Genomic DNA, 26,053 nt, shown 5'->3' on the forward strand with positions numbered 1-26,053 from the left:
TGGTGTGTGTGTGCGTGTGTGTGTGTGTGTGTTTAAGTTTCAGAACAGAATTGATATGCAGAGCATATCATGTATTTTTCAAATCAGTTTTTAAATGCCTTACAAAATGGAGGCAGAATAGAATATTTATACAAAAGAAATCCACATCAGTAAATCACAAGAACGCTAAACATCATTGAATCCAGAGGGGTCATGATTACAGGTCCTCCAAGCTACCATCTAATCAGCATAAAATTGGAAATAAAAACACAAGAGGTTAGGCAACTGTACATAGAGAAAGTGAAGAAATGGCCCTGCTGGGTAAAGGGGAGAGTTACACACTGGGAAGCCTTTAGTTCGTAGGGACTGAGGTTGTTCATAATGCATGGTAGAAATTTGATTGGTAAGAAATCTCCTATAGCTCTGAAATTTGTCTCTGTACCTCCTTCCATGGATATTTTGTTCCCCATTCTAAGAAGGAGCAAAGTATCCACACTTTGGTCTTCCTTGTTCTTGAGTTTCATGTGTTTTGCAAATTGTATCTTGGGTATTCTGAGTTTCTGGGCTATTATCCACTTATCAGTGAGTACATATCTAGTGAGTTCTTTTGTGATTGGGTTACCTCACTCAGGATGATATCCTCCAGGTGCATCCATTTGCCTAAGAATTTCATGAATTAATTGTTAATTGCTGAGTAGTATTCCATTGTGTAAATGTACCAAATTTTCTGTATCCATTCCTCTGTTGAGAGACATCTGGGTTCTTTCCAGCTTCTGGCTATTATAAATAAGGCTGCTATGAACATAGTGGAGCATGTGTCTTTATTATCATTTGGAACATCTTCAGGGTATATGCCCAGGAGAGGAATTGCTGGATATTCCGATAGTACTATGTCTAATTTTCTGAGGAATCACCAGACTAATTTCCAGAGTAGTTTTACCAGCTTGCAATCCCACCAACAATGGAGGAGTGTCCCTCTTTCTCCACATCCTCTCCAGCATCTGTTGAGATGGAAGGAAAGACCATCCAGAGACTGCCCCACCTGGGGATCCATCCCATATACAACCACCAAACCCAGACACTATTGTATATGCCAGCAAGATTTTGCTGAGAGGACCCTGACATAGCTCTCTCTTGTGAGTCTATGCCAATGCCTGGCAAATACAGAAGTGGATGTTCACAGTCATCTATTGAATGGAACACAGGACCCCTAATGAAAGAGCTAGAGAAAGTACCCAAGGAGCTAAAGGGGTCTGTAATCCTATAGGTGGAACAACAATATGAACTAACCAGTACCCCTGCCCCAGAACTGTGTCTCTAGTTGCATATGTAGCAGAGGATGACCTAGTTGGCCATCAGTGGGAGGAGAGGCCCTTGGTATTGAGAAGATCTTATGCCCAAGTACAGGGGAATGCCAGGGCCAGGAAGCAAGAGTGGGTGAGTTGGGGAGCAGGGCAGGGGGGGGGGAGGGTATAGGGAGCTTTGGGGATAGCAATTGAAATGTAAATGAAGAAATTATCTAATAAAAAATGCCTTTAAAAAAAGAGTTCTCCTACAGCCTTGTAGAGAAATGCACAAACATTTCACTGTAGCAATGTTAGAGTAACAAAAAGCTAAGATTACCACCAGGAGATATGCATACTAATTTTTGTGTTTCCATACCACACAGCATTTAAATGTCATACAGCCTTTGCTGTGAGCTGTGTGGATAAATCTAAAAATACCTAGTGCTAAGCAAGTCAGGTTGCAGAAGGATGCATATAGAATAATGTAATTCATACAAAGTTTTAGATTTGCAAAGTAATGATGCATATTTATATTTTTACACACTTAAAAACATGAAGCTTAAAATACAAAATTTAGAAACCATATTATTCTAAGATGGAAAGAAAGAATATGGTAGGATTGAATTTGAGATTTCATTTGGACTTCATTATTTCTTTAAAGTGGGAGAGTGTAGGAAAAATGTGTTTATTTAACAAAGCTCAAGTGTATGCACTTGAATGCCTGTCTCACTGGCCTGTATTTTCTATGTGCATGAAATAAAAGGGGAAATGTGTATTCTAATTTATTTATTCTTCTGTCCCAGGAACCTTCAGAGACACTGCAGTGTCAAATTTATGCCATGTGTAGTATGAAAGACTCCTAACTTAGGGCAGGAACTTTCCATGTTGAGAAAGGAGAGACACTCACCATTCTTGACTTGAATATATCAGTGGCTTCTGGAGCAAGGGCAGAAAGCTTTCCTTTGATCCTACAAGTTTTGCTGGACCCAGGTACACCCATCCCAGTTGAAGGAAGAACAATATTCAGCTCACGCCTGGATCTGCCCCTACGGAATAAATTGGAAGCCATTCTTGGAAGAAATTGTGTAATGAGGGATGTCAAGAGGTTATCAGACTGAGTCAGCTAGGAGAACCTTTTATCTTAAGAATAGACAAGACATTATTTGTAGGCAAAAATAAGATTAATAGCAAGAAAAGCTTCATCTGTCAGAATTATATTCATTAACAAGAAAATTGCTTAGAAGATTTTCATGCCAATAAAAATTTAAATTAGAGTATTTTTAGAGAAATGGGTGCTTTTTAAAAATCTTTATGGTTAGACGGAGACTTTTATATGAAAAATAAGTAATTTGCTCACTCTACTTACTTTTAGCCTAACAAAATTGAATAGCATAAGTAAATTCCAGTGAAAATAACATAAATCCAAAGCTAACATTGTCTTTGAAATCAATTTGAGTCAAATCTCTGCTTGGACAGCTGGTACATAACAGAATAAACATTTACTTCCAAGTGTCACAAGCACATTGTCTTTTATTTTGTTAACTTCTCTATGAGTGATTCATAAAGTTCCCTTGTGTAGGTCCGTAAGGAAATGCTGTGATACTACAGGGACCTTGTAGGGCACTCTGGGCAGCAGTTAAAGAAATAAAAGCAATTGCAAAAGACAGGATGCAGATAGACAGCTAATCTGTATTTTTTGCTGAAAGTAGGTCCTGTAAAAGAAAAAAGGCGTACTTTGCTGTAGTTATTTTAGCATTGTACAGAAAACATTATAAGGACTTATAACAAATTGGTCTGCAATCTCTCCATTTAATAGTCATGATACTCATGTTATAAAATATCATAGGTGGGAAAAGAGAAACATTCATTTTTTGCTCTTTTTCACAAAACAAAGGCAAACCATGGATGTTTATTCATATTAATTGAAAAAAATATTTGTCTAAGTAGAATCATTACTTTAGTGGGGTATAAGCTGTCCTTGGGAGAAATAAAAGCCCAGAAGGAAAATGGTCTCATAGCTTTGAGGTATCAGGGGATGGAGCAATACTTTATTTTATACCCAGTGTGTGTCAGGAAACAAGCCAGTTGCTTTATAGGCAGCATCAAATTTACTCTTTATGGCCAGCAGATGAGATGCCTGCTATCTTTCCTATTTAAAAGTAGGAAGAAAATGGAATGAAGTTTAATTTGATGCTTAACATCACACAGCTTGAAGTGATGGGGCTATGGAATGAGAGGAAGTGGGAGTGAGCCTGAAGCTTGGTGCTCTGTGTTTTCTATTTCTTACTGGTGAGGCCAGTGCTGCGCTAAGGATGACTAAACTGTGTTTTCTATCCTTTGCTGTGGTGTACCTGTAGATTTTTGGAATTCTCCCTCTCTTTGAACAGTTCTTACTTATTTTTCTCTAGAAAGACACATTAGTTATTGTATTAGTCAGGGTTCTCTAGAGTCACAGAACTTACAGATAGTCTCTATATAGTAAAGGAATTTATTGATGACTTACAGTCTGCAGTCCAATTCCCAGCAATGGTTCAGTAGTAGCTGTGAATGGAAGTCCAAGGATATAGCAGTTGCTGAGTCCCACACGGCAAGAAGGCGAAAGAGCGAGAGCCAGACTCCCTTCTTCCAATGTCCTTATATGGTCCCCAGCAGAAGGTGTAGCCCAGATTAAAGGTGTATGCCACCACCCTTTTAATCCCAGATGACCTTGGACTCTGAGTTCTCCCTGTCTTAATCTTCTGGATTCAATCACCACTGTGTCTCAAGATCTCCATACCAAGATCCAGATCAGAAACTTCTATCTCCCAGTCTCCAGATTAGGTTCACTGGTGAGCCTTCCAATTCTGGATTGTAGTTCATTTCAAATATAGTCAAGTTGACAACCAGGAATAGCCACTACAGTTATACTTTAAACCCAAGACTGAGTAGTAGTCCCACTTTCTCACTTACAGACTCACTCGTAAGGATATTTTCTTATTTTGTGGGTAATATTCGAAGTCCCTGCTATAAAATGTCCAATCCTCCTTTGAAGGATTTCATCTCATTTTCTCATTATGCCTTATGGAAGATGACAACCACAGGTTGTTTGAATGTACTGATTTTTATGGCTTTGGTAACTAACACAATTACAATATAGAATGATTAAATAAGTTGTTGGTCATTTACCATTCTCCCACTGGGGCTTACTTTTTATTGTATGTATTAGCTTGTCCCTCTGAGTAACAAACAATCCCCAGCAACTAGAACTGGAGTGTACAACATTGCTTGTGAAACTTTGGGTTGCTCTGGGCTTTGGGTCTCATTAGCTGGATCTGTCAAACAGCTCGGATTTGAACGGTTGTCAAAGGTCAAAAGTCATTCCAAGTCCTCTCTGCTGGCACTATGGGGATATACCCGGCACTTTCCATGAATCTCTTTCACTTTTTTCACAAAACTTGTCTTAGTCTGTGCTATCCTGATGAAGCCGATTAGACTGTGAGAGGTGAAAACAAAAAAACTGGTTACTTGAGTTCAGAAGTTGAAATTATTGCAGAGTAAGAGCTCTTTGCTTCACAGTGGGTACTTCTCTACTGTGTCCTCAGATGGTGGGGGAAGGGAACAATCCTACTTTATAGATATTAACTTCATTTCAGAAAATGAATATGTAGTGTACCTGTGGAGAACCAGAAGTTTTAAAAGTTGTTTTTGTTAGTATTTTTGCAAAGGTAGTGCCACAAAGGATGGAGGGAGGGGAGGGGGAGGGGGAAAGGGAGAGGGAGAGGGAGAGGGAGAGGGAGACTTTTCCTTTGCCTGTGTGTATACCTTTTGTTAGACATTCTTTGATACACTAAAGAAACAAAAATCAGAGATTGAGAAACACTGGGGCTGTGATTCCAAATAACATTAGAATCACCAGCTCTTAGCACTGCCCAGCTGCTCCATTGCTCTGTGGGGAAAGCTTTCTGTGAAGGCACAGGGGTGTGTAAAGGACCTCTCAGCTCTGTTAACCAACACGTGGTGGACCAAAGTACAAAAGTACAAAAGCGTAGAGAAAGAGAAGACCTGGCCTCATTTCCTCTCGATGATTCAGTAGTACATGATCAGATGTGGCTAATAAATAGTTTCAGAATTCTTTTCCTATAGTTTTGTGTTTGCTTTTCTTCAAACAGAGTGCATTGCCCAGGTTTGGCTGTCCTGGACTCACTACACAGCCAAAGATGGCATCAAACGTGTGACGCTCACTGCTGCCTCTGAAGCACTGTGATTATTGACATGACTCACCATGTCTAGCATGGGGCTATTTTTGACCATAAAAATGTAAAATCTTTATGTAGTAATAAATAAACAGACACCTTGGTGCTCTGTCTTCGTGAAAGAAATGATAAACTCTTTCCAGTCTTGCTATGTTTCTTATTTAGTTGTTATTTCAGTTGTTAAAGCAGTTGCTACAACAAATCTTTTAGATAGCGAGGCAATATATGGGTAAGTAAGACATTTACAAATTTAAACACTTATTAAGGAATTTATTTTGTGTGTGGGTGGTGGTGGTACATATGCCAAATTACAGATGCCAGAAAACAACTTCTGGGAGTGAGTTTTCTCCTTTTGCCATGTGAGTGGGAAGCACCCTTACCCAGTGAGCCATGTAGCTGGCCCTGGGAAGACATTTCTAATTACTTTATCTTTCTACATGGGACTATATTTTGGTTTTATTAGAAAATTTAACACTTTCAATAATTTTTTTGTCAAACATTCAAGTCATTCTCGATAATGTGGATATGACTATTATTACTTTTATTGAAAATGGATTTTTTTCATAAGCTATATTGTGAATGCTGTTTCTCTTCCCCTACACCTCCCAGTTGCTCCCAGCATCCCCCCCCCCCATCTTGTGCTCTCTGCCACTCCTTAGAAAACTAGGCAGTGCCTAAGGAGTACTACTAAAGTAAAATAAAACAAAACCCAGCCAATCAGAATAGGATAAAACAGCCAAAACAGAAATAAAGGCAAAGAAAAAGCATAAGAAATAAATACCAAAGCAAAGACACCACACATGATCACACACATAGGAATTTTATTAAAAACACAAAAACAAAAACTATAATATTTAACAAAGAACCTGTAAGGCTCGAAAAATAAGTCCCGACTTAACATTCTGAGACAAAGAACCTCCAAAAACGCCACTGAATTCATTTTGTGTCGGTTAGGTACTGCATGGCCTGAGGTCTTCCCTTAAGACAGGTTTGTTTTCCCAGTCAGATGCCCTTGGAGAACATTAATTTTTCATTTGCAAGTAGGTTAAAAATTGGAGATAGTTACAGGTTTAGGGGTGGGCAGTGTTCACTTCTCAGCTGCAGGACTGGTGCCGATGTGTGCAGGCCTTGTGCAAGCTGCCACGGTCTCTGTGAGTTCATATGTGTACCAGCTCCCTTGTGTCTAGAGAGGCTTGACTTCTTGATGTCCTGCATACCCTCTGGCTTCTATAGACTTTTTACTTTCTCTTCCACATAGACCCCTGGGGCTGGAGAGGGAGTTATTGATAGAGATATCCCCTTTAGGGCTGAGTGTCCTAAGTCTCACATTCTGTGCATTGGTCTCTGTATTTGTTTCCACCTGCTTCTTTATAATCAGAGGGCAGCTTCTCTGTTTATGGTTGAGCAAGGCAACAATCTATATGTATAGTAGAATATTGTAAGGAGTTGTTTAGTTGTTAATGTTCCTTCATCAGAATACTAGTATTTCATTTTACTCAGGATTCCTGTCCTATCTAGTCTCAGATTCTTGGCCACCAAGGCAGTGCTTGGGCATGGTCTCCATCTCATGGAGTGTGCTTTAACTCAAATCAGGCAGTGGTTGGTCGCTCCCACATGCTTTCTCCACTTTTGTACTATTGTATCTTGCAGTCAATTTATATTGCAGGTCCCAGGATGTGCATCCAGGTCAGTGTTTATCTTTCTCATTTTGTAGAATGCAGAGTACTTTCTGTTATCATGAACACTAGTCAGTGGACATGAAAGTTGCAGGCAGGCACCAGCTTGATTTCTACAGGTACATTGAGTTCTATGGGTTTTGTCTTCAACAATGGAGTATTACTATCAGTTTAGGGAGAGCCAATAATAACCTGACAAAAGCCAGGATCATTTGGGGCTTCCAATGAAGGCCATTTGACCAAGAACTCTGTTAAATATAACCTATTCCTTGCATTGAAATCTTCATTTGGTGACAAGAGATGTCCAGTTGTTGCTCTGTCTTCCCTTGTCATTTGGTGATGTTATTTAGATTGCCTTCAGATATGTATATATTTTAAGAAGCTTTAACTCTAGTAGGTTTCCATATTACCCTTCAAATGGCCTTTAGTTTTAGCTCTCCCTCCCCATACTACCATCTTTGCCCTTTCACTTTCCTGTTTGATTCTCCTGTTCTAGTCCTGCAACCCTCTTCCATTCATAATTTTTGCATTTTGCAGGGATATCCACACTTCCACACCTAGTCTCTGACTCTCTTTGTAACCTGTGTAGTTGTTTGTGTTGTAGCTTGCTTATCAACAACATAACAGCTAACATTCACATGTACGAATACATACTGTATTTGGCTTTCTGGGACTGAGTTGTCTCAGTCAGATTAGCTTTTCCTAGTTTTGTCTATTTTCCTGTGAAATTTATGATTTTATTTTTTTAATGGTATAGTTTTATTTGATTGTGCAAATGTTGCATTTTTTATTCCTTTATCCATTGATGGATGTCTAGGTTGTTTACAATTTCAAGCTATTATGCTGCAATGAGCATGATTAAGCAAGTGTCTCTATAGTAGCATCGAGTGTCCTTTAGGCATCTATCCAAGGATGGCATATCTAGACCTTGACGTAGATTAATTCCCATCTTTCTGTGGAATGGCTACAGTGATTTCCACAGTGTCTGTCCATGTTTGCACTCCCAACAGCGAAGGACAAGAGTTACCCTTACTCCTGATTCTCTCCATCATAAGCTGTCACTTCTTTTATTGATTGTGGCAATTTTGTTGTAAGTTGAAATCTCACAATTGATTTACATGTTGGATAGTTTTATACCAACTTGACAGAAGTGAAAGTCATTGTGAGACTAAAACAGGGTAAATATATGTTAGCATTTTTTTCTAAACTCCACCCCACAATTACCTGGCAACAGCCAGGTGTGCCTGACTCAGTATAAAAGGGGCTGCTTGCCCCCTCCTCTCTCTTGCTCTTGCCTTCCTGCTCCTGTTCTCTCCCCATTTGCTTCCCTCCTCTCTCTCTCTCTCTCTTATGACCAGCCTCTACTCCTTTTCTCTCTCTCCCTCCCCCTCCTTCTCCCCCTCCCCCTCCCCCTCCCTCTCCTTCTCCCTCCTCCTCCCCCCCCTCTGCCTTTCTCTGTCTCTACTACTCTCTTAATTCCCCTCCCCATGGCCAGAAAAACTCTCTTCTATACTATACCATCTTCATGTGTCTGGTCCCTCAGGGGAAAGAGATACCTCAGCATGGGCCCACCGAGGCATCCACTTGCCCAATAATATCTCCACACATCTGTTGAATGTATGCACCCTCTCTTTATCTTTTTATAAACACACCAATATACCTTGCAGGTTAATAATTCTGTTTGCAATTAAGACAGCTAAGGATAAGTTCCTGTTTATCCTATGTTAGGGCTTTGTAAGTTAAAGTTTTTAATTATAATTATAAAGTTCTTGCTTGTCCTGTGCAGGTTAAGGTTTCTGTTTGTAACTAAAAAACAAGTTTCTATTTGTTTGGGGTTGAATCCATGGAAGTTAAGGTTTCTATTTGTAATTAGGAATAAGTTTTTGTTTCTTAAGTCTGATGTAAACTGCTTGCAACTCCATTCATATGATGCATATCCTTACCCTTGCCCCTTCCCTTTCAGCATCTTTCTAACATTGTATATCCGCCAACTTCCTGTGAATACCTTATCTCTCCCCTGAAAGGGACTTCAACATGACAGCAGGGGCCGCTCTCTCCACTGCCTACTGAAAGTGAAGCAGGCAGCAGACTTGACTTGGGTGAATCCCAAAATTCAGCTTTCTTTAACAGGACAATCATGGATTTTATCTTTTTTTTCTGTGCAATTCTCGGATTTAATATCATCTGAAAGGAGGGAAGCACAATTAAAAAAAAAAAAAAAAAACTCTATAACATCAGGATGTAGCCATGCCTGTAGGGCATCTTCTTAATTAGTGATTGATGGGGAGAGGCCAGGCCATTGTGCACAGTGCTATGCCCGGTCCTGTTGGTCCTAGATTCTATAAGAAAACTGGTTGAGTAAGCCATGGGGAGCAAGTCAATAATCAGCACCCCTAAAGGGCCTCTGCCTTAGCTCCTGCCTTTAGGTTGATTCCTTCCCTATTTGAGCTCTTAACCAGGCCTCCTTTAAACATGGACTACAGTGCAAAAATGTAAGCCAAATAAACCCTTTCCTCCCGACTGACTTGCTGTTTGGGCCTGTTTTTTTTGTTCTTTGTTTTTGTTTTTTTCATTGCAGTAATAAAACCCTAATTAAGACAACTAAGGATGTCAAATATTTCTTTAGTGTTTGTCAGAGATTTGAGTTTCCTCCTTTGAAATTTCTCTGCTTAGATCTGTACCCTATTTAAATTGGGTTGTTTGTTTTCTTGATGTCTAGGTCTTTTGCTTTTTGTTTTTTGTTTTTTTTTTCTGTTTTTTTTTTTTTGAGTTTCTATATATTTTAGATAATAGCCCACTCCTCTATACTTTCTCTTCTATCACATTTAGTGTACCTAGCCTTATGTTGAGGTCTTTGATCCACTTTGACTTGAATTTTATGCTTGGTGATAGATATGAATCTATCTGGATTCTTCTACATGCAGGCATCCAGTGTGAGCAGCAACACTTATTGAAGATGCTTGCATTTTTCCATGTGTATTTATGGATTCTTTATCAAAAATCAGGTGTCCATACATATATGGACCTATAGCAGGGTCTTTAATTTAATTTCATTGATTAACATGTCTGATTTAGTGTGAATACCACTCTGAATTTATTACTATTGTTCCCTAGTACAATTTGAGATTGTTCATGTTGATATTTTCTAGCAGCTCTTTTATCATTCAAAATTGTTTTAGTTATCCCATTTTTTTTTTGTTTTTTGTTTTTGTTTTGTTTTGTTTTGTTTTTGGTTGGTGGTGGCTGTGTGTGTTGTATATATGTGTGTATTTATATGGTGTGTGTGTGCTTCCATACGAAGCTGAAAATTGTCACTTTAAGATTAGTCTAAGAAGAATTGTGTCATAATTTTGATGGAAATTGCATTGAATCTGAAGATTGCCTTTGGTAGGATGGACATTTTTATTATATTAATCCCACTAACTCATGCACATGGATGCTCTTTTCATCTTCTGATATCTTCTGCATTACTTTTTTCAGTATCTTATATAACATCAGTTTAAGCACAAAATCCTTTTCTGTCTCCCAAATAATTGACACAAAGGCCTACTAAGTTTGTTAACAGCTTTATGCCAAGGCCGGGCAAGTTTTCAGATATTCTATCCCTCTAAGGCTGTTAATAGCAGACAAATGCCCTATTACTTGCCTATCTGGTCTTGCCCTGGCTCATTCTTTCCAATGTGTGTCTTCATGTCTGGTGTCTTGTTACAAACTTGTAGGGAATCCTTCTGTTCTTTCTACATGACCTCTCTAACTTTTCTCCTAGTGGTCCCCTGGCTGGGATCTGAAGTCTAGCCTTATATTTCTTCTGTTCAACTAATTGGCTGAATCTGGCCTGTACTCAGCTCTCCACTGGTATAGATATCAGCATCTGAATAATACAAGGATAATCTTTCCACAGTGCAGAAAACATCACTCCAACAGTTTTAGTTTTTACTTTATAGTTCTTGCTTTGTTAGAGTTACCTCACTATTTTATATTTTTTTGAGGCTGTTGTAAAAGTCATTGTTTCACTGATTTCTTTCTTATTCTGTCATTTGTATCTTGGGTGGCTGTTGAGTTTTGTGAACTAATTTTGCTACTTTCCTGAAATTTCTTATCAGCTCTAAGAATTTTCTGGTGAAATTTTTAGGCTCACTTATGTATACTATCATATCATTTGCAAATAAAGATACTCTGAAAGTTTCCTCACCGAGCTGTATATCCCTGATTTCTGTCATCTTTTTGTTCTAGCTGAGATTTCAAGTATTTTAGTTTAGAGATGTTGGGCAACTTTATATTGTTACAGGTTTTAGTAGAAACTGTTTGAATTTTTCTATATTTAAGTTGATGTTGGCTATGGGTTGGCTGTACATTATGTTGACAGATGCCCCTTGAATCCCCCAATTCTCCAGGACTCATCATGAAGAAGTGTTGTGTTTTGTCAAAGGCCATTCTGTGCCTAGTGTGAGGTTTTGTCTTTCAGACTCTATATGGTGTACTACTTCTATAGATTTATGTGCATTGAACCATTCCTAAATCTTATTGATAAAACCTACTTGAATCTAGTAGATGATATTTTTAAGTATTTATGGATTCTGTTTGCAAATTTATTAAGAATTTTTCCATCTATGTTCATAAGGGAAGTTGGCCTGTAATACTTTTTCCCTGTTGGGCCTTTATGTGATTTTGGTATCAGGCTAAATGTGGTCTTGTAAAATGAATTGTGCCATGTTCTCTTTCATGAGATAGTTTCAGACATATTCTTGTTAACTCTTCTTTGAATGTCTGGTAGAATTCTGCCCTAAACTAGCTGACCCTGTGTTCATTTTGCATGGGAGACTTTTAATGACTGCTTCCATTTCACTAGGGGTTATAGGTCTGCTTATTTGATCTTGATTTAAGTTTAATAAGTGGTATATATTGAGAAAATTATCCATTTATTTTAAATTTTCCCTTTGTTATTATACAGATTTTTAAGGCATGTCTTTATGATTCTGTAGATTACTTCAGTGTCAGTTGTCCCTTTCATATTTCCCTATTTACTCTACCATCCCTCTCCTCATTTAATTCTTCTATTATATTTTCACCTTTATCTCTACAACACTATATTTCTCCTTCATTGAAAAACTACCTCTTCCCTCCCTCATCCCTTACTAGCTACCTGTCTTCCATGGTTATTCAGATTGAAGCATTTCTATCCAAGGCTTACAAGCTAACATCCACATGTGAAAGAAAACATTCAATATGTCTTTTGGGTGTGGGGTAGCTCACTCAGGACAATAACCTACAAATGTCAAATTTTTATTTTTCTTAACAGCCGAATACTATTCTATTGTGTGAACATAGTACATTTTCATTAGGTATTTGTCAGTTGATGGATACCAATCTATGTTGTTTATAAGTTCTGGCTATAAATAAAGCAGCTATGAATATAAAGGAGAAAGCATCTCTGGAAGAATATGGAACTGTTTTGGGTGAATGATCAAGAGTGGCATATCTGGACCAAGACATGGATTTATTCCAAGCTTTCTGAGGAAGTGTTACAGTGATTTCCATGTGGGTGTACAAGTCTGCACACTCACCAGCAGTGAGTAAGTATTCCCTTTGCTCTGAATTTTCACTAGCTTGAGCTATCATTTATTTCATTGATTTTGGTCATTGTAACTATTATAAGATGAACTACCAATGCAGTTTTTAAAAGTTTTATTTGCTTAATTGAGAAGGATGTTGGGCATTATGTTAAGAGTTTGTCAGTCATTTGAGTTTTATATTTTGAGAACTCAGTGTTTTATTTCATACCCAATTTTAAACTGGTTATTTATTTTCTTGATATTTATTCTTAGATCTTTATATATTATAGATACCAACCCTTTGTCTGATGTAAAATGTTTCCTATTCTGTAGGCTGCTGGGTTTTTGTTTTTGTTTGCCATACTATGGTGTCCTTTGCCATTTAGAAGCTTTTTAGGTTCATCAGGTCCAATTTATTAATTGTTGGGACTTAAGGCTTGTGCTATCAATCAGTGTCCTGTTCAGAAAGTCATCTGTCAACAAGTTAAGCTTATTTCTTATTTTCTCTTCTATCAATAAAATAAATAATTTATTTTAAAAATCCACACGAGTTATAAATGAGCTTTGAGTAATGAGTCTCAGTTTCTTTGTTATGGATATTTATTCCTTTTTCATTGTTGTTTCCTGTTGTTGGATTTATTTGTTTTAGCTTTTGAAATGAAGATCCCGATTTTTCCATGTAATTTTATAAACAGGAGAATCAGGGAGAAATGGAGGACAGAATGAGTACATCACGTGTGGTAGTTAGTTCTAAATTATTCATGTAAATATGCCTAACTAAACTAAAACTGACAACACCAGTTTAACTTTGTTTCTACCTTAGTACTACTCCATTGAGGACAGCTGTTAAAACCCAATTCCCAAAGCCATGTAGGTGGAGGGGTACATGTGGGGTGGAAAGAATAGATTGTGGAAGTCCCTGAAAGGGCTATTGGCTCAATTGCATGCATTAGATTCTACAAAGAGCTCCTGCTCTGAGCATATTAGGTGGTGCTTGGTAGAAGACACAGATAAGGAAAATGGTATATAGTATAGTTATACTTACTGTTTTCACTGTTAGCAGTCAAGATTTAATAACTTGCTTAAAGCAAAATGGTGATAAAAACCACATTATTGTAAAATGCTAGGTGGGGCCTCCCCGCAACCCCCCCCCCCACTCCCAGGATCTGAACTGCATTTGTTTCAAGTAGCTAGAGATTCACAACATGGTTTTTACTATTGCTGTCTTGGAACTGTCACCATTATCAGTACAAGATGTTCCAGGAAGCCACTGCCAATGAAAGTGAGATGAACTGCTAAGCAGCGACCACTGTGATGCTGAGCAAATCCAACTGCCAAAGGGTGATATATGGGAACTTCCAATGCATTGCTTCTCTGAGCCATTGGCAAGGGCCCCTTTAAAATGAAGCAGCATTTGGAAGGTGTCCCCAAATAACTACACCATGAAGGTTTGAATCTAAACTTCTTGGTTTTGTGTACCTTCTCCTATTTAATCGTACATAACTCTGGGTTTGTTGACAAATTTTAAAAATTAAGATAAACTTTATATTTCCATACACTTAACCATATATCGTTCTTATTCATCAAATGTTTGGTGCCCTGGACAATACTAGAACATTTTCTGATTGCTAGAGTGGCATTTATGTATTTCATTACATAAAATCAGAAGAAAACTTTTAAACAAAGAAAAGTTTTATTTTGTAATATAGTTACTTAAAAACTAAGGAATATATATATATGTATATATGTATATGTATATGTATATATATATATGTATATATATATATATACATATATATATATATATAAATGAATACCTATTATTATAAAACTTTGTGAAATCTAGAGGATGGGTATCCAGGAATCTATAAAATGTTACCTTGAATCTTTCAGAAAGTAACCCTTTCTTAATAAAATATTAGATAAATAGAAAGTGTTTGATCATTTCTCCTTGCTTAATTTATACCTCAATTCATAGCAAGATTACTGAAATGCTTCTTTGTAATTGTCACTGATGAATGCTTGCTTTTTGCATTTCATGGTAGAAACGAATCCATTTTCACTAATAGAGAGACATATGTTCAGCCCTTAGGTAGTGTGTAGGAAAAAATGTGATATTGCAGGGCTTCTTGTCACTTCTCTATAGCTGTCAGCCTGTCAGCTCCACACCCCAGGTGCTCAGAAAACTGTAATTGCTGGAGTTCTCTGCTGAGGGCACACACAGAACCTATATAGCTGACCAGCCATAAAAGTCAGAATTCTGTTTTCAGTGGAAAGGAAGCCAAATCTGAAAGGATTTAAAATTATACATACATGATTGCCCAGGTGGTTCCAACTCATTGTTCTCTCAATGCAGAGATTTTTCTTTTTTAACCAATAGAAAAAACTTTACTTCATGACCCAGTTTGTGCTTTCAAATATTCAAAACAGATCCCCATTTGTGCAATTTCAGTTCCTAACAGTTGTTTTTAGTAGAATTACTCAAACTATTTTTGATAATTTTTTTAATTGGCAAATAAATATTTGCATATATCTATGATGCATAATACATTGCTTTGATTTACATAAACATAATAGTCAACCTAGCAGAGAATGATGCTAGTGTGGGATTTATTTTTCCTTAACCCTCAAAGATGGCACTTAGTTTACTCATTCCTGAATTATCCCTTTAAACCTCCAGGTCTGCCACTTCTAGGGAACTCCAAGGCACTATTTATTTCAAGGTCTCTTCCTTTCCCTTTTCCCACCTAAGGTGATCATATAACTTTTCATAGAATATTAAATATTGCTTAGTGCTAATGAACTAAACACATTCAGTTTTTTAGTTTCATTCTTCTCAAATCTCAAGGTGATGATGAATATCTTACAAATATCTCAAATCTGATATGTAGAAAAAAGACTCTTGGATTTTCACCAAAAGTCAGTTTCTCTTAGTGTTTCTTTGCCACATACTCAGAGCAACTTCAGGCTTGGAGATGCACAGACCACGGCATTAGAATCTTCACCAACAACTTTATTTTTTGACCTCCCCACATTTGATCTCTCAAGCAATCTGACAGTCTTGATTTCTCAATTCATCAAAAGTCTGACCACTTTGCAACATTGCACACTTCACTACACTGAAACTACCTTGGACCGAGTTACAATTTCCCACTTGAACAATAGCAATCTTCCAAAATGATTTCCCTGTTACGTCTCTGGCCCTCATTGCACGTCTTCATGATTTACAAATTGGAACTGTCTAGTTAAATATGAGTTAAAGTTTTTCATTTTTCTGCCCCAAATATTCTAGTTGTCGGAATGCAATCTGAGAATTCAGCACTGTGAGGAGATTCTGAGTAGTTATGAGAAATCTCCAAGAAACCAAGTCTTGTGAGCTTGCTTTCTTCAAAAACATAATGTTGTACTTGGAAGGCATTTTTGTGCCACTCCCATGTGTAACAGATAGAAGTGATTTTATTTCAGATCATTTATTACAACATCCTATTACTATTTGTTTATATGCTAGTATGGAAAAATATATTTTTGCCAAGTGCAACTTGCCTACTACTTGCAGCTTGCCCTTGTGATTGTATGCTTTACTCATGTGACTATCTTAACCCTCAGATTATAAATAACTTGATGCTCAGAATAAAGTTGGCCATTGCATGAGACTTCATTCTGCCTCATTTATCACCTCCATTCTCCCAGGTCCCACTACCGTTTAGAGCAGTAAACACTAGTGACAATTAATTTCTTAAAAAAAGAAAAAAAATGATCGAAAGAGCCAACAGGGCATTGGTTTTTTTCCCCCTTGTTCTCAATTACTCTCTTACAAGCCTGCCCATCCCCTCCACCTCCACAAGGTGTTTGATTGTTTTTAGCCTTCCTGTTATGTATCTTATTGCACACTTACTATTTCCTAATCCTGGCTTTCCTTCACAGGGTTCATTCTGTCACCTTCAGCTGTCAGCACATATATCTTCCCTGGCTACACTCCTGAAATTTGCTTGCATCTCAGCATCTCATCTCTCCCCAAACACTCCTTAACCTTTTTACTTTATTTTTCCCTGGAGTATTCATCAACAGCTGCAGTCAACTTTTTTCACCACTAAATCCCGCAACCTAGAAAAAGCACCAAGAATAGATACACACACACACACACACACACACACACACACACACACACATCTATGCATATATATGCATATATTCACACAAAGATACAGTATCTATGTATGTATGTATGTATGTATGTATGTATGTATGTATGTATCTATCTATCTATCTATCTATCTATCTATCTATCCTGTATCTATGTGTGTATTTATGCACATATATATTCTATCACTCAATACTATACAAGAGAGTAAATGCCTCTTTATATTACAACCTGGCCTAATTTGTTGTAATCTTTTATTTGACTCTTTAGTATATGAGGCAATGACCAAGCCCTCTCAGTCAGTCAACAGGTTCTTCAAAGCAGCAGCAAAGATTAAAAAAGAAAAAGACAACTAGACAATACTGCAGCATGACCTCAGTCAGTTCTTAGTCTGAAGAGGATTTGTTTGTTTTTTTTTTCCCAATGCTTTTATACCATTTTAATTACATGTAAGTAATAAGGTCAAGCAGTATAATAAACACAAAGAGTCAAGGAACAAGCAAGGCAATAAACATAGTCCTGTGATCACTCCTTTGATCTTGGTTTGTAAGAGCTAACAAAGATAACCAAAATATCTGAGCCCACTTCCCTGTCCAAGCCTAAAATCATACTCATGCCTGAAGCCTAATTTTTGTTCTAGCCTAAGATTAAATTCCTGCTTGAAGTTACTTCCCTGTTCTAGCCTAACATTAGATTCCTTCCTGAGCTTACTTCATTGCCATGTCCCAATGTCAGATTCCTGCCTGAAGTCCATTTCCTTGTCATGTCCCAATGTCAGATTCCTGCCTGAAGCCCATTTCCTTGTCCTTGACCAATGTCAGATTCCTGCCGAATTGCCCCAGAAGCTCTCCACAAGGCAAACTGTCAAAGAGTAGAAAGATAGTCATACACATACTTGGCTTTTATATATTTGTTTTTGTTTTGATTATTAATATCACTGACTATGCTGTATCTTACTTATCTCCTGCCCCACCCCCAAAAGATTTTCCTTTTTTACCATTATAATCTCAAACCATAATATAACACTTCATATTCTCTAGATAATGATTTTGACTATGTCACCGTCCTAAATTGATTCCTGTAAATGTGATAGTCAGAATATTTAGTAAACATCAATAACTTTCAGTGGATGAAGTTAGTTCATAACAATATGCTTTAGTCCTGCATCTTTCCTACCAGATGGTGTTAGAAAATAAAAGCAAGTCTTGCACAAAATAATTACATTGTATATTGATAATATCACCAATATAACACTTTTATGAGCAGTAGGCACAATGCTGAAGCCTGTTTGTAGTTCAAAAATTATGCAAAGCAACACCTTCCACTAAAAAAATGGCTCAAAAATGGGTATCACCACATTCTTAAGCAAGATGAATTTTAGATGAAGAATCAGAGCCATCCTAGAATTATAGCTCTAACAAGTCCCTGACCTTGAAGGTCAAACTACAGAGGAGGGACTGTTGTCCTTGCTTCTTCTTTCACATTCATTAGAGAATAGTCAGTCTGCTAAATTTCCAGCACAAATTATCATGTATCTTCATGCACAGCCAAGTCTAAGAGCTGAGAACAAGTTGGACACATTCTGTTGATAGCACACAATGCTTAGGTTTTTCTTATATTCATATGTTCTGCTACTTACCTATAATATTCTAAATAAATTAGCACAGAAGCAACATGAAACTCAAAAGTGACATATTCCATTCCCACAACTTTATTCCAAAGGCATATGGAAGGCTACTTGTGATGATAAAATGAATTTTATAAAGGGCTGAAAAAAATTTCAAACGTGTATGAGGATTATAGAATTAAAGAAAAGTCAGAAGTGGTCTCATGCAAATCAGTATGACTATATCTGAGAAAACAGACAAAATATCCTGGGAAATTTGTCTAAAACCCAAAGCAACATTGAGGTAAGCAAGTTTTGGAATCCGGAGCTTTGATTCTGTATCCTGCTTTATTTCCCCCTAAATCCTATTAGGAGTTGACTTGTTTTCAAAGATGTCACTCAGTAATCTTATTAATTACATCTTTGAAAACTTTAAATAAATGCCTCTATGTTGGGCAATTATCAGTGGCATCAAAACTAAGAAGCAGCCAAGATGTTACAAACAGTAAGTGGTCCCTGGTTGGTAAATGTTTCATGTTAGGTGAAGATTTCCGTGGTAAGCCAGTCTTCTTTCTGAAATGAAGGAACATACAGGTTGCTGTTGTGTCTGTGGCAGTGACAATGAGAGTCATGGTACAAAGCAAGAGGAACAAACTCACCATTGTTGTTCCAGGACTTGCTAGTAAATATACCTCTACATACTAATGGCCTTGGTCATGGCCAGAAAATACTCTGATGACTGAATGTGGTATACGAAAACTCTTCCAGTAAACCATCCCCAAATCTCACACACACACACACACACACACACACACACACACACACACACACACACAATCTGTGTCCTTTGCACTCATAGAAACCCAAGTCCAAATTTCAACCCCCACCCCCGATGGTGATTTTTTTTTTGACACTGGACAAATTTCCAAACTTTCTCTGGCTCAGTATCTCCACTGACACAGTAGGAAGAAGGATGCTACTATCTACCCCTCTGTATTGTTGTAATACATATGAACTAGGACAACTAGAATGTGCTTGACTTGTTAACATGTACTGAGATTTAACTATGTATCTGGCATGTTGTATTTAAATCCTATATATTTCATGTTTATATTACCTTCATTATACAAAAAAAAATGATAGCGAACATCAAATGTATGAGTGAAGAGTTAAGCACATAAAAGGAACTAGGTTCAATCTCACACTGTAAGAAAATTGTGTAATTTTGCTTAGTACCTCATAAATAGTACAGAGTGGAGCCAGGGTTATTTCTACAGTAGTCTTATTCTGAGGCTTCTCCTCCTCCTCCTTCTTCTTCTTCTTCTTTTGAATTTTTATTGGTTATTCTATTTATTTACATTTCAAATATTATCCCCCTTTCCAGTTTTCCCTCCACAAATCTCCTAAAACCTCTCTTGTCTTCCCTGCTTATATGAATGTGCACCACCACTCACCCACTCACTCCCTGCCTCAGTGCCCTAGCATTCCCATATGCTGGGGCATAGAGCCTCCACAGGACCAAGGGACTCCGTTCCCATTGATGCCAGATAAGGCAATTGTCTCCTACATATGTAGCTGGAGCTATGGTTCCCTCCATGTGTATTCTTTAGTTGATTGTTTAGTCCCTGGGAGTTTTGGGTGGCCTGGTTGATTGATATTGTTGTTCTTCCTGTGGGGTTGCTAACCCCTTTAGCTCCTTCAGTCCATCCCCTAACTCCTCCATCATAATATTCCTGCTTAGTCTCATGGTTGGCTGCAAGCATCCACATCTGTATTGGTTAGGCTCTGGTATAGCCTCTCAGGGGACAGCTATACCAGGCTCCTGTCTACAAGTGCTTCTTGGCATCAGCAATAGTGTCTAGGTTTGGTGTCTACAGATGAGATAGATCCCTAGGTAGGGAAGTCTCTGGATGGCCTTTCCTAAAAAGTGGAGCAGAGAGAGACTGGAGGAAACACCATCTAGTTTAGAGACTTCTGATCTTAGCTTCTTGGGTGTTGTGATTATAGATGGTGCCAGAACTCTTGGTTTGAAATCAGCTCATCATAATGAGGGATGCTGGACAGATATTTGATAAGCAGTTCCTCCTGTACATCCCAGACATTCAGATCTGATTTTCTTATTTTTTTCCTCTACATTGATTGTCTACTCCCACAAGTTCTATACCTCATTTAAAAGCCATTTTATCATTACACTGTCACCATCTTTGTTCTGGTAGTTACCACTCAATTCCTTTCCACTCACAATAGTCACCAAGTTATTTGCTGTTCTTGTTTTTTCTGTCGGCTCTTATGCTGGTAATTTACCCTTCACAAAGACACCATGGAAACATTTCAAAAGAATAACAAAAACTAAATCATGTGCTGACTAAATACGTCACTGTGGCCAAGGGGTCACTGATGATCCTCTACATTGACTTTTGTCATTTTTCCCTACGTGTTTATACATTGTAAGATTGTGGTATTCAATTACTCAATGATTTTGAACCCAGTCTAACTCCTGTTTTCATTCTTTTGATTTTCGTATGTATCACTACAATGAGCAAATGATAAATGTTTGTGACTTGTCTTTTGTTCAAAAGCAGGTAACAACCAAAATATCTTCCTGACTCAAACATCATTCCCCCTTCTCTCTATTGCTCAAATTCTCACATAGTGGGAATATATGTGCACTCGCATGTAGGGAAGACATTAAGGCACAGTACTTTGATTGATTTTCAGATTTGATGTGTCAGCTGGCTTCTCTTTCAGCCATTTAAATAAAGACCCAGGAAAACAATTGTGCAGCACCAGCAGGACACATGGGTTGCTGAGGAAACCTGTTAAATCCGAAAGCCCTAGAGTCCCATACAATGGTTACAGCACTGTAGATATACTAGAAAGGCAGGATAATTAACTTTACTTGAACAAGCTTTAAGGAAGTATCTATCAACTTCTTCATCATAATACTTTCACTTATTAATCCCTTTCTAACCTAAAGATTCTGCTTTCACTATTTTAAGAATCTAAAGTTATTCATGTCATCTATTAAGCTTGTATAAATCAAATAAAACAAGTGCCAGGATTCATATTTTTCTGTCTGAAGAAAGCCTATGGATTTCATTTCTTATCCATAAATTTTATCATTTATAATCAGCACCTATGTTTTATGTTCATTACAAAACTGAGGAACAGTTGGCTCCAGTCTACCTTATGATTTCACCAATTGTCATGTTGAATATCTTGCCCTCTCTTTTGGCAGCCAGAGAGTTTTATTGGAGGGCTCCATGCGAAGTTTATCTCAGCATCTTCCTTGCTAGGAAATTGTAGACTGGTTTGTCAAAACCTCGGGTTATAATTTAAAATTCTTAGTGCATTGTAAAATAACCCAGCAGCTGCTTCCCCAGGCATTTACTGAGAATCAAAATAATGGCATTGAGTTATTTATCTCTTCAATTTATGAAATACTTGAGACTTTGTGTGTCGCAGATAGTACAGACAACCCAAGAATACAATAAGGGAAGGCATTCAGCACCTGTTTTCATGTTCTCTAAAGAAGAAAATTGCTAATCTTTTATTCCAGGAAAATTAGAGCAAAAAAACAGAATCAGAGCACAACAATAAGGCACATCAGGAGATCCTCTCATGCATTGCTTTTCCTGTAAGCAAAAATGTTTTCTTGAAACCCAGGAGATTAACTGGCCTGATTAAGATTATAGAGTCGGTATTAGTAGAGAATATTGACATCAAGTTTCCAGGCTGTACACACAGAATTTTTGTCAGTGCCCACATGTCCATGAGACTGATTTTATATCACTTTAGCATATAGTCTGTTAAGATGCTCTAAACAGAACATTTATAGTAGTGTATCTTTGACTCTATACCAGGGTATATGTACTTTTATTTCCCTAATTCAGCAATAAATTCCAACCCTATGAGTATTTGTTAAGAAACTCTTATTTGTCCTGTATAAAATGAGCTAGATCTAAAATGTTCTATTGATAAAGCATTTTTCAGACTATCCACATTTAAAAAAATAATTATTGGATGTTTGGGAGAGCTGTATAGAATGACTTTCTGTAGCTCACAGCCCACTTACTGTTCATGTTCTATTCATGATTTTGGAAACAGATTGGTTTCTTCATTCCAGAGGAGTTGACAGAGTCATGCCAAGTATATAAACTACCATTACCCAGTGAAATATATTAAAGGTATTAAAAAGTAGTAGTCATAAAATGTTATACAATATAAGATATACATAATTTTTACCCCATAATCTCCAATACTTGATCAAATGATTAGATGGTGATGGTGGTAGTGATGGTGGTGAATATGGTGATGGTGGTGATGATAGTCGTGAAGATTGTAATTGTCATGGTGGTGATGGTGATTCCTGTTCGTAGTGGTAATGGTGAAATTCGTTGTGATGGTGGTGATGGTAGTGGTCTTAGGGGGAACTACATAACTAGGGGAAAACTATAGAATAAATCTCCAAAATCTAAAAAACAAGAAAATGCGAGTTTATCATTTTTGAATCAGATCGTTTACTCTGCTGTGTCTACCTTTATACTACTTAAACTTATTCTGTCCAATTTTGTGTAGAATTTTTTTTTATGTAGCCTATGCTTTATATTTATTTTTAAATTCTATTATCTCTAAAATAGTTCCATTTATGCTTCCTCTATTAAATACCTAACATCTTTGTGATTTAATTTTCCAAATAGAAGACGTAATCATGAACAAATTCTCTGTACTTTATTTACTCTTTGAAATGTTTCTCCCAAAGCTTTTGATACATTGTTAACACTTGACTCAGATTACTTAGTGTTCCTCTTTGACCCTGCTCTTTTATAAGGTCAAACAAATTCGTGGTTATTCTATTTTTACAAGTGTATTTTACACTGTATAAAGTAAAGTGTGATTAGAATAATAAACACATTGAACTTTCATTTCACCCTAATAGTCAAAATCCTTCTTGTGACATTTGCACATATAAAGGTTAAAATACCAGGTATACTCAGCAATAACCTCCTACACTTCATAGAAAAATAAAGCAACGAAGCTTCAAAGTGAAGAAGCCAGCAATCCAATCATGGTTGGGATTTTTTCTATCTGCATAGTACATTTTTATGACATTTCCAAATCAATTTTGATTTCTGTTTTTCAGTGTATTTTATGTCCTGTCTCCTCAGAGATTTAGTAAATAAAATTTATTCACTACTTGTTCAAGTTCTGATAAATGCCATATTCATGTACAGAAAGAGGGGTAGAATTTTCAGGGAGCTAAAAAGTCCCTCTAAAAACAGGCAAAATTAGAATTCCTTTGCCCTGTTTAACAGCAGGTCTTGATTCAGTAATTAGTGAGATTGGGCTAATACCAGAACACTCATCTTTCAGTTTTACTTTGTTTATTTATTCATAGTCTAAATTACCTATGACCCAAAACAGATTCTTAGTGTTTCTAAAAATTTTCCAAAATTATTTTCTATACATTGACATGCACACATAAAAAGGTTTTGTTATATTTTTGTTTATTGGAAGTGGAGTGGGGTGCTACCACATGGATTCCAGGGGTCAAATTTCAGTAGTTCATTAACCATGGTAGAAAGATGCTTTACAGGACGAGGACCATAAGCACCAAAGATTATCTTTGAAGAACTTCAATAAATTCATAGATCAACTTTTAGTGTATATTATTTTGATATTGTGTTCTTTGCTGCACAGAACCTTTCTAGTTTATGTAATCCCAAATGTCTATTGTTAGTCCCCCCCCCCTTTGGCATTGCCATGGCTAAGACCTCTTTGAAGAATTACAGCCAGAATCAATGTCAGATAATAATTTCCTATTTGTATATGTTTCAGTCTTACGTTTGCATCTAGTCCATTTTGAGTGTATTTTTGTGCCTGGTATAGTGGAAAATTTCATTCTTTGCATGGGAATGCATTTCCAGTCTTCTACCAGTTGCCATAAGAGAAAGTTTTGTTTTCTCATTGTGTTTCCTTGAGACTAGGATGATGTATGTATGTCTGTTTCTTAAGCTTTTATCCTATTACACTGTTCTATGTGCTTGTCTTTGTGCGACTAACATACTGTTTTTGATACTATGTATTTGTAGCATATTTTGAAATCAAGAGGTGTATAATATTGTTAGCTTTGTTTCTTTCTTTTGATTAATGTTTTTACTCATGAAACAATCACCACATGAAAAAGGAACATCTAGAGGATGAGACAATATTAGCAATATATACATTATTTGCAAAGAGGTTAATCTCTAAAATATGTAATAAATTATTTGGTAGCAAAAAATCTAAAACTTCATCTTGAATTGATTAAAGTTAGAAATTAACATTTTTTTCCAAGACAATGTTGAATAGATGCATGGGAAGTTTTTAACATCAGTGTTCCTGAAAAACAAAAACAAAAACAAAAACAAAAACAAAAACATAATGAGTTAACAACTTACAATGCTAGGGTGTCTATTATTATTTTAAAAGACAGAGTGGAGAAGGGAAAAGGAAAATAAGGTGTAGGAGGGATGGTGGGAAGAAGGAAATCAAATGCTAACATATATCGAAGAACTGATCTTTGGACATTGTTGGTAGAATGATAATACGATGTAGTCGCTATGGAAAACAGTGTGGAAAGTACCAGAAATGTTGGGATAGATTTGTATCAAGAGAATTGAAATGAGAATCTGAGACACTAACATACCACATTAATTGAAGCAATATTTATGACACTCAGGATACAGAAGCAATGTCATAGCTAGGCATTCCTGAATAGATGGGTGAATAAAGACAATGTGATATATGTGTAGAGTAGAATACAATTTGGTCTTTAAGGTGAAATTCTGGAAAATCATACAGAACTTAAGAAACTTTGAGGACATTTTACTGAGTGAAATAAAGTGGTCACAAAAGAGTATATAGTTTTCATAGGAAAGTTTGGATAGAAAGTTATTGCATCTGAATTCAAACAATCAAAAATTATAGTAGTAGTTGTTAGTGACTGGGTCACTGAGGAAAGGAGATATTACTAATAAATGGGAATAAAGTTTCACTTAACAGAAATGAATGAACAGGGAGACTAGTGATAGAAATTATAATTATTTCATCAGCAATGTGTTGGATACCTCAAACTCCTTCCAGATAGTAATAAGGTTTTTTTTTTTCCTTTTTACATTAGATATTTTCTTTATTTACATTTCAAATGTTATCCCCTTTCCTAGTTTCCCTTCCAAAATACCCCCCATCTCTTCCCCCTCTCCCTGCTCACTAACCCACCTACCCCTGGCCCTGGTGTTCCACTATACTGGCATAGAACCTTTACAGGGCTGCCACACCTACTTCAGTGGTGGCTCACAACAGGCCTAAAAACCTAGAGGAGTCCCGAGGAAAAAGTGTCTCAAAGAGACTCAGCCTCCTGGAGTCCTGGCATTTCCAATAGTCTATATACATGAACCCTATCCACATGCTAGTATGATGTATGCTCTCTCTTAATATTATTAATGCCTCTAAAGATTGAGTTTATACCATAGGTGAATTTTCTACTAGTGTTCCAAAGTCCTAAAAATTCCTTAAAGCCAATACTCCAAAATCCTGAAA

Source organism: Mus pahari, chromosome 5 (assembly GCF_900095145.1).
Source record: "Mus pahari chromosome 5, PAHARI_EIJ_v1.1, whole genome shotgun sequence".
Lineage (NCBI taxonomy): Eukaryota > Metazoa > Chordata > Mammalia > Rodentia > Muridae > Mus > Mus pahari.